Source organism: Anolis sagrei, chromosome 6 (genome assembly GCF_037176765.1).
Source record: "Anolis sagrei isolate rAnoSag1 chromosome 6, rAnoSag1.mat, whole genome shotgun sequence".
Classification (NCBI taxonomy): Eukaryota; Metazoa; Chordata; class Lepidosauria; order Squamata; family Dactyloidae; genus Anolis; species Anolis sagrei.
Genome location: NC_090026.1, coordinates 45234909 through 45252043, shown reverse-complemented (window position 1 = coordinate 45252043; position 17135 = coordinate 45234909). Strand labels below are relative to the sequence as shown.

General features: G+C 40.4%; 1 protein-coding gene across 2 annotated transcripts in view; it reads left to right on the top strand.

The window, feature by feature from the left end:
* The window catches only part of ZNF385C (zinc finger protein 385C), a 202130-nt gene that overhangs the window by 29354 nt on the left and 155641 nt on the right, over positions 1 to 17135 (top strand). The gene's annotated exons all lie outside the window — the stretch shown is intronic.

Below are 17135 nucleotides of genomic sequence, written 5' to 3'. Positions count from 1 at the left end.
ATGTCATTAAGGGTAGAAGATTAGATCAGACAGCTCTCTGGGCTGCAGTGATCCAAGAAGTTATGAGTAGCAGGGGCAGCCTAAGATATCTTTATTATTATGTTTATTTATACCCCCTTTTCTTTCCACAAAGGAGGCTCAAAGTGGCTCACATTAAAAGCATTTCAATTCAATTTGCAATCTCCAAATATATAAACAACAGAATTAAATATCAATAACTTCACAGTTAAAATCTATAAAACTGGTTAAAAACATATTCAAAGCTAAAAACCACAGCACAACCCGACTTGCTCTTTAAAATTTTCTTCTTTAAAAGCCTGCCTCAATAAAAAGGTTTTAGCCTGCCGCCAGAAAGACAGCAGGGAGGGGCCATACTGACTTCCCTGGGTAGGGAGTTCCCAAGTCATGGGGCAGCCACCGAGAAGGCCTACTCTCTCATTCCCACCAACTGAGCTTGAGATGGAGGTGGGAAGCAGGAGAAGGGCCTCTCCTGAAGATCACAGGGCTTGGGCAGGTGTGTACAAGGAAATGTGGTCAGCCGAATAACCTGGACCTGAGCCTTATAGGACTTTATATATCATAAACAGCACTTTGAATTGTGCCCATAAACAAACTGGCAGCCACTGAAACTGCTGCAATAGGGGGGTTGTCTGCTCCGTATAGCCAGCCCCAGTTAGCAACCTGATCACAGCTGCTTGAACCAGCTGAAGTTTCTGAACAGACACCGTGGCCAGATCTGGCCTCTCAAGGAACAGACGTAGCTGGTGTGCAAGTTTTAATTGTCCAAAGGTCCTCCTGGCCACTGCAGATACCTGTGCCTTCAGGTTCAATGCCGAGTCCAGGAGGACCCCCAAACTACGAAGCTGTGTCTTCAGGCTGGATCCCTATTCTGTAGTCTGCCTTCCAACTGATCAGGAGTACCGCTGTCTTGTCTGGATTAAGTTAAAATTTGTTTGCCCTCATCCAGTCCACTACTGATGACAGGCACTGGTTTAGGGTCAGGACAGTTTCCCTGGTGTTAGGTGGGAAGGAGTAGTAGAGTTGCTAATTAAGGTCAAGGACAGAGACCCAGTGTCCACTCCATACAGAAGTTGGATGGCTGGTGGGAGAATTATACCTCAACACAAGTGATGGATAGCATTTCACACCCTCCAACATTACACAGATGAAGACTGGGACATATGGGACTAGGCAACATCAGAATGTTAAGATGGCAAAAGTTTGCAGCAACTGAAGTAAGCTGTTTCATGCCCATAACGGAGTGCTAGGAGCCCCCGGTGGCACAGTGGATTAAACCCCTGTGCCGGCAGGACTGAAGACCGACAGGTTGCAGGTTCAAATCCGGGAAGAGGCAGATGAGCTCCCTCTATCAGCTCCAGCTCCTCATGCGGGGACATGAGAGAAGCCTCCCACAAGGATGATAAAAACATCAAAATCATTTGGGCGTCCCCTGGGCAACATCCTTGCAGACGGCCAATTCTCTCATACCAGAAGCGACTTCTGACATGACAAAAAAAACCAAAACAAAACAAAACAAAAAACAGAGTGCTACATCATTCAAGTTAAGAATTAATACCAGCCTTCCTGGCTCTTGATTGATTTCTAGAACAATAGAAAGAAACAACAACACCTAAAGGAAGATACAGAAACCATTTATTTCCACATTTGAATCAATATTACCCCCCCCCCCCCCCCATCATAAAAACATATATAATCTAATAATGTACTTAAATAAAGATTCTGGTATCTTTTTGTAGTTCTTAAAATACCTGATGATTAAATTAATACTTAGGTGTTTGTTCATATGCACGTGCAACTTCTCACCTGGATCAATTTGATATTTTTAATCCCCTTTGTGGATGGAGTAGGCTATGTTTGAAATAATACTTCATTAACATCTTCCTTAATCACTACAGAACACAGCTTAATTTAATACAAATAAAAGTTTCCCAAATACAAATTTCCCTACAGTAGTTCACAACTTCATAAACAGAAATATTTTAAGGAGTTTAGTTTGCAGCTGTGTGTATGCAAATAAATTAAAATGGAGAACACCAACCTACTCTGGACATAAATCTGACAATGGAAGCTTTTGGTGGCCTGCTTGAAAACTGCCATATAAACTCATGTATAAGTTGAGGGTTAGATTTTGGGGTGGCAATTATGGATTTTGATATGACATGTTGATAAGTCAAAGGCCTGCAAAGAGGGGAAAGGTGTCAGTGCCAACTCAAGATGAGCAGTAACTCCTTGCCACTTCTCCAGCCATTTTCCCATCCGAGAATTCCAAAAGGACAGAAGAGGCACAAAATTGAAGAGAGGGGATTGGTGCTTCTTTTAAGTTCTCCCAGGATAGACTACGCTTTTATCTTTCACTTTTCATCATTCTACTCTGAGAAGGGAATAGTTCCTTTTTGAATAAGTTTCTTTTTGACAGTACTTACATTGGGCTGAGTATAAGTTGTCCCAAGTTTTTTAGGTCAGTTTTTTGACCAAAAAAATGTACTCTATATACATGATCATAAAAGTAACATTAATAGTTATGAGGCTCAAAAACTTTTTTTGGGATTGGTAAAGTCTCAAATAATGTTTCTTCAGTTAGGAGTTTTGCTGGTAACATTTTAGATTAATCTGAGTTAATTCATACCAACTGATGGGTTGGTGCCTTTTCATCAGTGGGGTGAGATGTCCTCTACAGCTTAGGCAACAAATTGCCATTATTAATTCCTAAAGTGAAAACTTCATTCTTTCTAATTTTTTCAAAGAAGATGATACCACTGTGTTCTTTTATTCAGGAGGTCCTTGGGTTTGAACCATATGTGTGTGTGTAAAATCTTGCATTTGTATCAATATTTTGCTTGGGTAGCTGTTGTTTGAACTTTGTTATAAAATGCCAAGCAAAATGGAGATTTTATTCTCTTGACCCTGAAAAAGGTGAAGTAGCTCTTGCAAGCAACAGATAGTAAGCATAGTCCCATTATCAACCTCATTCTTGGGAAATATGGGATGGGGGGAGTAGATGGCTGGATGTTATAAGGTCTTAAATAAACAGCACAAACTTACGTGTAGCCAGCTTTTCAGCTTTGATGCCGACACATTTTCCCCCCATTTCACCAAGGGGAATGAGAGGGAAAGTGAGAGGGAGGATGACATCACTAGAAGGTTTTGACAAACCCTTTACATGGTTAATTTAATTGAATTTACATTCCTTTCCAAACCAGTCTGTGATGAGTAAGTCTTACACATTGGCATCCAAACAACTACCACAGCCTTCCTGCACAAAACCCTCCAGCTGTATACATCTTGAAATGCATTTGTAATAAGTATAGTATTTTCTTATGTAGCTGTTCTTAAGGGGTGTTTTGAGTGTTATTTACAAAGGCTGAATTTATCTCCCAGCTTCATTTTTGACATTGGCCCGTAAGGTGATGTCACTGACATATATCCCCAGTTAAATTCCCTTTTGCATCTACAGTGGCAATTTGAGAACAGGCTTCTTGCAAAGCTGAAGGAAAGCGCTCAGTTACCAGATTGTGTAGTGTGTGATATGGATGTACAGGGAATATTGATGTAATGGAGCTTCTTGTGGTTGAACCCTGACCACAGTAGCCAGCAATTGTGAGAAATCATGCATCTCTACATCTCTCAAAGGGCGGGAGGGTGGGAATCTATTTGCCCATGCAAACTTTAACTCTGCAGAAGCTAAATGGTGATATAGTAAAGAGGAGAGCAACATAGATGCAGCAGTTGGGGGCCTGCTGGTGGAAATAATTTTGATTAGACCTGAGGGCCAAATTGGAGTTCATGTTTTTGTTTCAGAAGTACTTTCCACGCCTGCATATCTTGTGTTGACTGTGCTTCATTTTGTAATTGGTCATTGGAAGGTAAACATAGACTTAACACATAACTTTCCAACATTTCATGTTGGTGACACACTTTTTAGACATACACCATTTCATCACACAGTAGTTCTGTTTTACTTGCAAACCAGTGATTGAACCAAACCCTTATAAGAGATATGGACACATACATAAATTGTAATAATGTTATGTATGGGGACACAACGTATCTAATGAAAATCCGTCATTTATATATTTAAACTATATAATTTATTACTTATTTCTCATTACATTCACACAACATACCTACACAATGCAGTTTGGAAAGCTGTGGCTTACCATTGAAGATTATCTTATGTCTGATGAAGTTGAGGTTTCATTTCCCTTAAGTTTTAGTTTAGTTATTGAAAGTGGAGGCTGATTAAAAGTATCTTAAATTGCTCTAAACATCTTGGACTCTGAGGTTATTTTTAAATATGAAGCTTAAACTGACTCTCCTTGCCTTAGTCAGTCTACAATGGTAGTGTAGCAAGAATTCTAATTTGCATTATAAAACCTTCTCCACCTAATTAACAACAATACCAAATCTTTGCAGTGCAGAGGATGCATGCATGAAGCTTAGGATGGCTCTAGATGGAAGGTTGAAAGAGCAACGAATTCAAAGGCATTGTGCATCAATTCCATTCTTTCCTCCTTAAAAGATTTTTTTCTGGTAAGAAAAAAGGATGAAAGAAGCAGTTGAAGGAAAAGAGAGGACCAAAGATGGTGACATTTTCATCTTCCACAGAATTTCAAGTTTAAGGCTGGGTGGATACAGAACAAAGCACCATCTGGAAGGGCCTTTAAAGTTTCATGGCTGAAAACAATCTAAGGGTCCAACAGCAGCATGTTAGGAAAGCACGCTTAATAGAAACCAAACATTCTCAGCACTGCCACTTTTCTTTAGAAGGATCGTGAGGGTGGTATCCTTTAGAAGATATCGCCTTTATGATGCTTTTTGGTTCTTAGCTTGTAAAACAAACATTTCCGTTTGGGCAAATGACCTTCAAATCTCTTTTATTTTGAGAATACTAAAATACAGCTTTGGCTTTGATTACTAGCGTCCTTACTGAAAGCACAGAGTTCATTCCTGAGTTCATCGGGGATGCTATAATCGTAGATTTCATGCATTGGCAGGAGGTGGTTGGGCTAGATGGCATTTGAAGCCATTTTCAGTGATGTTCTGTGTTCATAAAGGAAGTTGATGAAGTTAATTACATACCATTTCCTAACCTGTAAAATATGATGGGGAGCAGAAGCACACAGTGGCAAAGGAGACTATCACAAGGACCCTGAACTCTTTGACACATGGATGTTGGTGTGTGAACAGAAGAGTGGGATCAGTACTATGAAGTTGCTAGCTAATTTTGTAAAAAGGATCAGAATTGGCAAGCTTACTGCGGGAAATATTGTCATGCAAGTTCTGTCTGCATGGCAATGCTTCTGGAGACAAAAACGCAAATGTATGAGCGAAGCCAGGAAAGGTGGTGAGCAAAAATTATCTACTGAGTCACCACTGATAAGGCACTTTCTGCTTTCGTCTCTGGCAGCGTCTAAAGCAGTATTAAGTGTGCTGTTCACAGAGAACATCGGTGGAATGCTAATAATGTTAAAACGGCGTGACTGGTAGGGAAGGGAAAAGAGAAGAGAGGAAAAGGCTCATTCTGAACTCCAGATGGCTTGAAAAGCACATCCCACGGCTGCGGAGAGATGCTCAATTAGTGATTACTCCTTTTAATCAGGGATGGTGTTGAATTATGCTGCCTGATGAGGCTTTTGAGGTGCTGAGTAAGGCTGGCACTGGCATCCTGTGTTTTGCAAAGAGCAGATTTTATACTAACAAAGAAACCTCAGTGAGCTGCCCTCTTTGTGCCCATCTGTGGCCACGTGTGCCTGTCCATTTTGTCCATCTCTTCAGACATTTTTTTCTTGTCCTTCTGTGCTTATTGTTGCTGTTGGTTACCTTTTTCTGAATGCTTTGTACTCCATTTAACATTACTTATATTTCACATTAGTCATTTGCTACTCCACTCATCTTTCCCCTTTCTCCGCTATTAAGGGCAACAGACAGTAAACAAATCCACAGATTCTTGATAAGATTATACTTATTATACTGTAAATAATAAATAAATACTTAGCAGATTTACATTCCAGCCTGGGGAGTTGGCTCATCAAAGAAAATAATGCAAGAGAAAGTATCCAATGTGGTGTAGTGGTTTGAGCATTGGACTACGTTTTTGGAGACCAGGATTCGAATCCACCCTTGACCATGGAACCCACTGGGTAACCTTGGGCAAATGATACTCTCTCAGTCTCAGCAGAAGGCAAGGGCAAACTGCTTTTGAACAAATCTTGCCAAGAAAATCCTCTGGTAACCCTGTCACATAATGCCATAGGTTAGAAACAAAGATGCACAACAAAAAAAATTGGGCGGAATCCTCACTCTTGTGTACAAATTCAGAAAAAGGAGTTGACCCAGGCGTGGCAACAGCATTCATATCATTAACCTGGCAACTCTGGCCTAGGTTTAATCAGAACTCTAAAGGAGCTGTACAAGGCTTTATTGAATACAATCCTTCAAATATATTCAGTACCTAGGATGGCTCTTCAAAGATCAGCAGCCATTGCTGCCCCTCCCCTTCCAAGTGATTCTGGCCATGCCAGCATGTAGCACTGGTTGTACATCACAGCTTTCCTTCCACCCCTTTACTCTCCTCTTTGTCCTTCTATTCTTCCTCTTCTCTTATGATATTCCCTTCAACTGTCCTGATTTGACAGGGATAGTCTCAATGACTCTTCTGCTGTTCCCCCTTTTCAGTTGCCTGTAAAATGTCCCAATTTCTCTATCCTCCTCTCATTGTCCTCTGCTTACTTCAGTTGCAGCAAGCTACGTTCAAAGTGCAAGAAGTTTGCAAACAGTTAATTCATCAAGAGGGAGAGGTGAAGAGGGAGCGGGATCTTGGCATTTCCAGTAAGCTTGGGCAAAAGCAAATTGCTCCAGCCTCTCCTTGCTTTCCTTTTCCTCATTAATAACTTTCTCTCTCCTGACCACACTTGGATATTGTTTGGCCACATATGCCATGGTTACCATCTTTGAATCCCTCTGTAAGGGAAAAAAGTGGGATGTAAATAAAGATTATTATTATTATTACCTGTGAAATGTCAGAGGATATGTTATCATCTCCAAGCTCATTTTTCTCCTGTCTCCCTGGGATTATGTTAAGGAATCTTGATGACTTTCACTTCACAGACACCCATTAGTATTTTAACTGTATGCTTTAAAAGAGCTATTTATTTGAAGTCAAGAAGAAAAATCAAACGTACGGAGGGGGTTAGCTCTTTCCTGTTAAGAGCTGTGCTGATGCAAACGCTCCAGTGAGAGATGAGTACATCACTACATAGGTGACAACAAATGATACCAGCTGGGAATGTTAATGGGGACCCAAGAGGCAGGCCTTGCTTGCTTTCCAGCAAATCATTAAACCAAGTATAAGATTGAGATATTCCAGAAGGTCCCTTGGAAAGGTATCTGCTTGCCCTGCTCAGAATACCTGCTTTTCACAGCCAACTTTAAGTTGATTGAAGAGGTAGGACTCAGCAATACCAAGGAGATATATTTGTGGTTTATAAATAGACACTTACCCACCTGTGGCAAGTAAAAATTACCTCCAGGCAAATAAGGAACTGCCGCCAGGCCATAAAATCTTAAGTTTCTTCTCACCTCCCACCCTCTTCCTTTGGCCAGAAATGAATAACATAACCAACCAGCTTGTAAAAATGTTTGTTTACTAGTAACTGTTGCAGGTTTATTGGGAAGGCTGGCTAGTTATGTTCTTCTTTGGTTTTTATTTTAAAATATTTTATCTCCACCTAATGTCTGAGGAGGGGTAGTAAATAATTTGATCATCACAAACATCCTTCCAACACCCAGCATAACATACGATGCACCCCCCCCCCCCCACACACACAAAAAAGTCCAGCAACAGGAATACAAAAATGAAGGGGTAATGAAAATATCATAAATACATTAGTAGTAAAGACTGGTCATAAGAACAATAGGAAATTATGTACTCAATGTCTTACCGTATTTAAAAAGAAAACTCATATTCAACTTGGATAATAGGTTATTAGTGAGATGGGATGGGGGTCATTCCTTTGCACGGAGGTCAGCCACTGAAAAAGATGCTTCCCTACTCCAATAGACTATAGAGCTACTGAATAGCTAGTAACTATTACAGAATTATTGATGATTTTGACCCCTTTCTCTTTTTTGCCACAAGTGTAAGGAGGGTAATTTTGCAACACTTCCTCCCACCAAAGTTTTAGGCATCAGAAATTCCTTTTAAAAAATGGAGGTCAAATAGAAGTGACTTCTAGATTATTACCTATTGCAAAGAAGGCACTCCTGTGTCTAAAGTGGTCTGTGGAGAAGGCAAAATTGTGGCCAAATTGTGTCTCATGCCCTCAAAAGGTAATTTGAGGAGATTTGGGTTTATTCTTCTGGAGTGTAATGGTGGCCCTTCAAGATATCCTGGAGGCTAGTGCAATTCCCTAGTCCTCTGGAGTTGCCTGCTCTACACAGAATCAGCCAATTTCTAAAATAACTGGTCCTCGTCAGCCTCTGAAGCATCACGATGCTTCAGTTGTGATCTCTTCTGTTGTGAGTATGGACACTGCTCTACAGTCTAGGAAGGAAGCACACAGGAATATCCATATGTCTCTTTCTAGAGTTTGTTGAGGGCACCAGCAGGGGTAGGTAATGGCTAACATCTCAGTGGGATGGTGAATCTACATTTTAATCCAGGCTGAAATTCTTCAAAGTAGTTTTCCTTTAAAACTAGCCAAAACCTGAGATGGAGTCTCCCACTGTCATGGGAGCCACCAGCACTGATGGGTGCACCAATGCCATTTCATCTTCCTCCATATTTGAAGGTGTGGGAAAGCATAATCTCTTCCAAGTTTTCCATCTGTCATGGAAAAGCAAGGGGATGGGATAGGTAGCATGCTTCTTGTTATCTCAGAAAATCTCAGTCTGTCCATGGAGATAGATATCTCGATCCCAAGGAGGTTCTGTCTGAGGGACTGAAAGTCAAGAAAGCAGTCACCATACTGGGGTGGAGGGAATTTTTAGACAGACCTCTGAACTCATAAAAGGAAAGAGATGGGAATGGATATCCATCACATGTGCAGAGACTGGGGTTGAAAGGAAGACTCTTGTTACCATTTACTGTGAAGGAACCATCATTTGGCCAGAAGATTGTTGGTCAAGTCCCTTGGCTTTTGACCATCAGAGGAAAACTGGACCCTTTAGCTTGACCAATTTTCCACTATATGTCCTCTGAAGCACTTTATTTACCCATTGGATTGATCTCCCCATATCATTCTCTAAAACCCCCCTGTCTAGACATACCCTACTCAGTGCACGCTCAGTGTTTTTAAATTTTTTAATCTATTACATCTGGCCCCGGCCATAGTGTTTTAAATCTCTTGTGTGTTACTGCTTATATGTTAGTTATATTATTTGTATTGTTTTATTTGCTTGCTTGCTTTGTTGTTGTATTGATGTATTTGTTGGGCTTGGCCTCATGTAAGCCGCCCCGAGTCCCTCTGGGGAGATGGTGGCAGGGTATAAATGAAGTATTATTATTATTTAGTAACACAGAGGAGTTGCAGGATATATAGCCAAGACATGGCTGAGCTCTCTTTCTCTCTGGAGAATGTTGTAAAATAAATGAAAAACAGTTGGTGTATATGCTACTCGCTTTTTTAGAATAAAGTATGTATTTATTGCATTTAGTGGTTAATCAATAATTTGTCAGTATATATACCTCATTTATTGTTTAGTAGCTGATCTACTGTACTAGTGCTTGTTTCCCTGGGTTCCGATGTCTTAGTATCAAATAAATCTAATTCATATTGTGAAAATATCTAGAGGAAGATTTGTGCAGTTAGTTGAAATCTACACTTTAAGTATTTGAACACCCACCTAGGGAAGTAGTGTAAACAAAGTCTTACATCTCCATTAGTCATTTGTGTGGAACCTACATAAATACGCCCTGAAACAATTTGCCTTAGAGCTCATTCCTCTCCCCCTACTTACTTGTCATATGTTTACAAGGATCTTAACATTATTTTTATGGAACCAAGGGAGCTTATCTGAAACTGTTAAATATATCATAGTGGATTCTTTTCCAAAGAACATAACATTAACTCTTCAATTTCATTTGTTCTTGACACCCACTGTCCCTTTTTATATGAGAGCCCATTTGAGACCCAATAAACTTTCAAAAATGTATCCAACATGGGAATGCTTGAAAAACCAGTTGTCATTTGAATGAGGTGACAGCATCGCTTACCCATGTCCGTCAACATTTCACAGATGAAAATTGGGACATGTTTGAGTGTGGCCAAACTGTGGCTATAGTTATGAATGAGGAAAAATATACAAGCTAGGAGAGGCTACTGTGGCTTTTGCCTACAGGGAGGAGTAAGATTCTTCCCCTTATTATCTCCCCATCCCTTCTCTGAGTTAATTCTGAAATCAATTTACAGCTTTTGAAGCAAAAGATGGTAGAATGATAAAAGAGAAGCCGGGAGCTTTTAAAAGCTCCCATCTGAAAAAATTGTGAATAGTAGAGGATTTGTCAGTACTGTCCTTGCCGGTTGGAGGCATGGGACAGTTGGAGGCATGCATCATTCCTACTGAGCTGAAATGCCCTTATTATTGAACATACCATTCATACATATGTGACAGTATCAACTCAGGCCCCTTCTACACTGCCATATAATCCAGATTATCAAATCAGATAATCCACATTATCTGCTTTGAACTGGATTATATGAGCCTACACTGCCATATGCTTTTCAGGATGGTCATGTTAGTAATATCATTATTTGTCACCATCCCATTTGGGGAGCTATCTAGTTTAATTAGGAGCATTTGATGATTATCGGGATATTTTACTCCTGAAGTACAGATAATACAATGTCTTCCAGATAGTGCTATTCAAACTTCCCCAAAAGACAAAAAATAAAAACTCTTGGTAAGTTTGGAGATGTGTCTCATGGCAGCAGTTTTGTTGTGTCATCTTCAGCAAAGCTTGAAACAGATGTTACATCAGTTGGACTGTGTTTCTTTGGGATCCTTTTGGATCTCTTCTTTAAAAATGATGTTAGGTATTCTAGGAGCCAGTGTGGTGTAGTGGTTTGAGCTTTGGACAAACTCTGGATATCAAGATTTGAAACTCACTGGGTGACCTTGGATTAGTCACACTCTCTCAGCCTCAGAGGAGGCCAGTGGCATAACTTTTCCGAACACATTCTGAAACGAAGAACCTTAATGTCACCAAAGGTCAGAAACTATTTGAAGACAGAGAACAACAGCAAAGTATAGAAGCTGGTTCTGGGAGCAAGATGCAAATTTTTATTCTAATAGAAACAAATAGCACATCAGACATTAGTAGGACACTTAAGATGGCCCCAGTTAATAATCTTACTGAGCCTGAAAACTCATAAAGGTTAGGGCAAATGTCCTTGGAACCTGATTCAACCCTACATAAGGTTTTAGTACCTTGGATTATGATAATAAATCAAAAATTCACAAAGCTGAATTGTGTGCCGCCAATAAATGCAACTCTCACCAGCAACCTGGTTGCCATATTTTGGACTAGCTGCAATTTCAATGCCCTTTTTGAAAGGCAGCCTTGGGAGAATGTGTTGAGGTAATCCAAATGTGATATTAACATGAGGCATAGGAAGAACAACGGTTGGGTGCATGTGTGTGCCATGAAGCTAAAAAAGATCCTGGGTGGGGGGCAGCTTCCAGCCCTGGGTTTAAAATGTCACTAATAGTCTGAGAAATTCATGGAAATTAAAGAGGTGTGACACATATAGGGCTTTTTCAGTGGTCTGAATGAGCTCTAAAATAGAGTTACAAGAGATACATCTAGATGTTATAAACTATAAATTACCAAACAACCACCCATATAGTCCCCCCCCCCCCCCCGAAATGCAAAGTTGTTGTTATTGGCTGTGGTTAGATTCCTTTGGTGATGTAAGCAGAGGTGGAGAAGAGAAGGTAGGAAAAGAGGAGGTGCAGAATGGCAGCACCTCCTCTTGAATAGCAGAGCCAGTACCAAATCAGAACTGGCTCCACTGTTCACACACATCCTAAAGTGCGAGGAAGCTCTGGAGCGTTCCCCGACTTCATCTAACACAGGGCTCTGGAGCATCCCCTGAATTTACTTAACACAAGGTACAATTGCATTAATCAGCTGTGTCCTGTGTTTAGAGCGAGATGGTCCCATGTATTATATAAATGCCATGAAACCAATTCTTACCCACCTTGAGTTCAAGTGCCTGTGTAGGTATGCTGAAAAGTGGGATGGCAGAGACTTAACCATGAGTGCCCCTGCCAAATTAAGACTGCTGGGGTATATGTATGCTTGGCCCACACTTCATCAGATGGGGTACTTTTCAGCGGCATGCACTGGTTCCTCTATAGCTTTATGACGTAGAACTACTTCCGGTGGGACTCCATCAATGGGGGGAAGCTGGAGTCAATGGGGGGAATCTGGGTGAGGGATGCTTCCTCCCCTCCATGGGATGGGAAAGCTGAGCAATGCAAATCATGGGGCGATGGATTCCCTACGCTGGGCACCTCTAGATTTGCCAGAATGCATGGCAATTCCAGCAGCCCATCTAATGAGGTCCCTGTATTTATTGGGAAGACCCAAGGCCCTTCTAAATGGCCTTGAGGGGCTACATGTGGTTTGTCATTACATTTTGCCCACTCTTTCTCTGGAATATCCAGCCCATAAGTGGCCCTGCATGATGAATGGGTAGACCAAAGGGTAAGAATGCTGAGAAATATTATTATTGTAAGCAGCGAGGTCACAATGGAGACTTCCTAGAACTTTAAAAGCCCCAAGTCATACATTTTAACGCCCATCTAATCGTTTCTGTATTTATGTGCCGGTCACCAGTGAAGGTCACACACGTCTTTATTATGCTGATGAGCGGCTTCCAAGAGAGCTGATTGCCATCTCACAAGAGCTCAGAGAGATTTAATTTCAGGGATGGGGTATGCAGGGAGAGGGAGGGAGAAAATATATTCTCGTAGTAGCTGAACAGAGCTCTTGGAGGAGGCTGGCTCACATGGTTGGCTACATCAGGTTTCACGCCCACTGTCTATTTTAAGCCTCAAGTGGTGTGGATGTTGGGAAGTGCGCCACCGCCATCAATTGTAAAAGTACTGTAGCAATCAAAAGGGTCTGTCAACAGAAGTGCTTGCAATTGGCAGAGCTGCTGGCAGGAGGAAAGGAAGGCTTCAGCACAACTGTTCCTTGTTGTCTCCTTAGTGGATAGAGATATGCCAGGTCATATTTTTGTTTGCAGATAACCATAATATGCTTAGGAAGAAAGACAACTGTGCTGAAGCTATTCACTGATTTCATAACTGGAATGTGAGTTGTCACCAAATTAACAATTTTGCAGTGTAAATTTACTTGCTGTTATTGGCAGGTTTCTGGGGAAGAAATGCGGCTGTCATAGATAATCCAGGATCATTTACAACACTTAAATTTAACCAATTCTTTTAAATATTGGGTGTATGCAGGCAACCCACTTCTGAATAAATCTTGCCAAGAAAGTCCAGAGTTAGGTTCTCCATAAACTGGAAATGATTTGAAGGCACACAACAACAATGTTTTGTCCCCATCTACCCGCCTTTTAGCAATTTCTGTTCATACTTCTGTTAGAGCTTTGTGTTTTGTTTATTATAAGAACCACTTATAACACTTTTCCACAAGAACCTTGTGGAATAGATCAATCACCCTTTTGCCCATTTTGTAGATACAAGAACTGAGGTCAAGAGAGGACAACAAATGCAACAGTCATACACCAATGGAGATATTGAAAACACAGAGCGCTCCTAACTGCGAACTTTGTTTTTGTAGTAGGGTAAATTTCTCATACTGTTTGTAGGGATGCCTTATATCATCTTTTTAAATTAGCCACAGAAGAATCATGTAGTGCAGCATGTGCCAAAGTGCAACTCTCTTATTTTATTAAAGTTTTATTCATCCTTGCCTAAGGCTCAAAATTGACGTTCATGGTGGTTGCTGGGGGGGGGGAGGGGTATACCTTGACACCCCCCAAGAAAGACAGCCATGAATGCAAACACCATAAACAACGTTGGCCTGACAAATCATGAAACCTTTTTCTGCCATTCCACAAATGTTTCTTATAGTAGAGATTGTTTGAAAGAGAAATAAATCCATGACAAAACATTTGCTTTTATTACAGCAATTCTACCTAGAAGGGATACATTTCCTTTCCCAATTTTTATAAATCGAATTTCTTTCCAGTCATCAGCTTCAAGAAAGTGTGTTTTCAGAAATATGATAAGCCTATATCAATGTATATCACCAAGCACTAGGTATACACTAGAAATATCACCTATAAACTGGTGATATTTCTGAAATACACTTTCTTGAAGCTGATGTCTATAAAGTACACAAATCTGCAAAGCTAAGGGAGTAAGATCTTTGACCATTGAACAATAGATAGACGGCAATTGTCGGCCTATAAGATTTTTAGCAAAAGTGAAAGAATGCAAGATCTCTCAAAATGGACCATCAGTTGAGTTCTGTGTCATAAGAATGTAATTTTTTTTAAAACTATGTTTGCCTACAAATGCTAAATATTTTTAAACAACATTAATATGTTGAAATACATTCAACCAACACATCAATTCACACCAGTGTCTGTGTATCTGTGTGCCTTCAAATAACCTGTCAACTTATGGCGACCTCATGAATTTCATAGGGGTTTCTTAGCCAAGGAATGTTTTGCCAGTTCCCTCCTCTGAAATATAGTTGACAGCACCTGGTTTTAGTTGGCAGTCTTCCTTCCAAATACTAAACCAGAGCAGGCATGGGGAAACTTTGGCCCTCCGGGTGTTTTGGACTTCATCTCCCACAATCCCTAACAGCCTCAGGCCCTTTTCTTTTCATCCTCAGCAGTCTAAGCTTACGCTTTGTGGGAGTTGGTCCAAAACACCTGGAGGGCAAAGTTTCCCCATGCCTTCTTTAGAGTATTTAGACCCCTTTTATATAACATATATTAATGTGTATGTAGAGCCATATGGGCAGTTGTGGGTAGGAGAAATTTTGGTAGTAACATAATGTTGCCTTTTCTTTTTCTGGGGACTTATGTGAAGATGATTTTTTTTAAAGTAAGGGAAGGTTAGAACTTCTATCTGTACACAATAAATAGCCCAGTCAGGATCAGGTCCGCATAGTCTTATTTGAGGGTAAAAATGAAATTTGTTTTATACTTCTGGTTTCTGCATTTAATGCATCATTTATTTTAGCCCTCAGTTTTAGTTGGCTGCCTAGGAATTTCCCTCTCCCTGTCTCTGTCCCTCAATCCACTTTGGATGGCGGGCAGAAATTCTTGTATAGTTATTCTTAACATGCATACGCTCCATCTGTCCCGACTTGGCCTGAGTAATACTCTGTCTCCCTCTTTTACCATTGCTTATTAAATGTCCCAGTTTCTATCCCCTCCTCTCACTTTTTCTCTTTGTCCTCAGCTGACCTCAGGCCCCGCCAATGAGTTCAAAGTGCAAGAGAAGTTTGCACTTAGTTAATTGAGCAGCGGTCAGAGAAGGAGTGAAGTCCCTTCCCAAGCAAAAGCCAATTGCAGTGGCCTTTTCTACCTTGGGTCTTCTCCTTCCTTAATAACTTTTGCCATCTTGACCACAACTGCCCATATTTTCATCTGTAAAATATGTTATTGTGTGTCTTCAAATCATTTCCAACTTGTGGCAACCCTCATGTGAGCCTATTGTGGAGGTTTCTGGGGCCTAGAGGGTAGAAAACGACTATTTATAGATGTGAATGGTATATTATTATTATTATTATTAACTTTATTTGTACCCCGCGAGCATCTCCCGAAGGACTCGATGCGGCTTACACAGGCCGAAGCCATAAAACACAATACAATAGAAAACATAACAAGTAATAACAAAGCAAATCAAAAATCACAAAAGCAAAAGCAAATCAAGATCAAAATCAAAATCAAAAATTAGCGAGACAGCAATAACAATACATCAAGACATATTAAATAAAACTGGTTCGGCCGGCGAGAGGGGTACAAGGTTAAAAGTGCTGAAATGGCAGGTATAACTACAATGAACGCCATAAAATTGTAGGGGAGAAGGTAGAAAAAGAGATAGAAAAGTTTTCCCTTATTCCATAAATAGAGTAATATGGATCCAAGTTTGAAAACTTTAGCTTTTGAGGGTGGGGGATGTTATAACTCCCAAGATCTACCAGACATATAAAAGTTTCAAGGAATTGTCATCCCATGAAGGCTTTGGTGCAGTTACATCCTACCAGAATTGACAAAATACAGTTTCAGATTAACAGATTTCAGACTTCCCTTTGATCATGGCTGTCCTTTGACTCTCTGGAGAACTTCTGTTTGGAGATTTGAATTGTTCTTCTCAGTTCATATATTGTTCAGTTATGGGGATAAAAACCCTTGACTTGCCATTTAACTTTTTGATTTGTAAAAGTGTTGGTATCTTTGGTGGATCCTATGACCTCCAGCTTGTGACTTAAAGATGAAGTGTGTGTATGTATATGTATATTCTTGGCAGTCTCCACAAGATATTTGTCCTTTTGGGTTTTTAACTGTGCTGGGTCTATGTTTATGTTTGTTCCTTTAGGATTCCTCATTAGTGAAATTGGGGCTTAATCACATTTATTAAGCAACAGAGTACTTGCTGCCTCCAATTTATTAGATGAGTCGGTGGAAATGTGGTGACGGCGGCAACGTGGGGGGACCTTCCGTATAAACCACATTTGGCAGACATTTGTAGATGTGTTGCAGAACACAATGTGTTTGCCAATAGATGCTGTTCTCTGTGAATTGAGGCCAAATGTCTCTCTAAGTAGAAAGTGTTTTCTCTCAATCTCTTTCGCTCTGTTGCTGAATAGAGTCAATGGAGGTAATCATGCTTCCTACTAAATAAATGCTTTCCTTCAGTGGCTTTGAGGTTTATTTGTTTTCCCTGTGTTCAGTAAGAGAATGGCTCCATTGGAAGATGCAGTCACAGAATCCCAGAGGTAGGAGAAATTACTTTTGGGGACTACATCTCTGAGAACTCTATAAATAAACCAACCAGACCAGGACTGGCAGGTGGGATTATAATTATTTTAAGATCTACAGAAGTTGGAAAATATGATA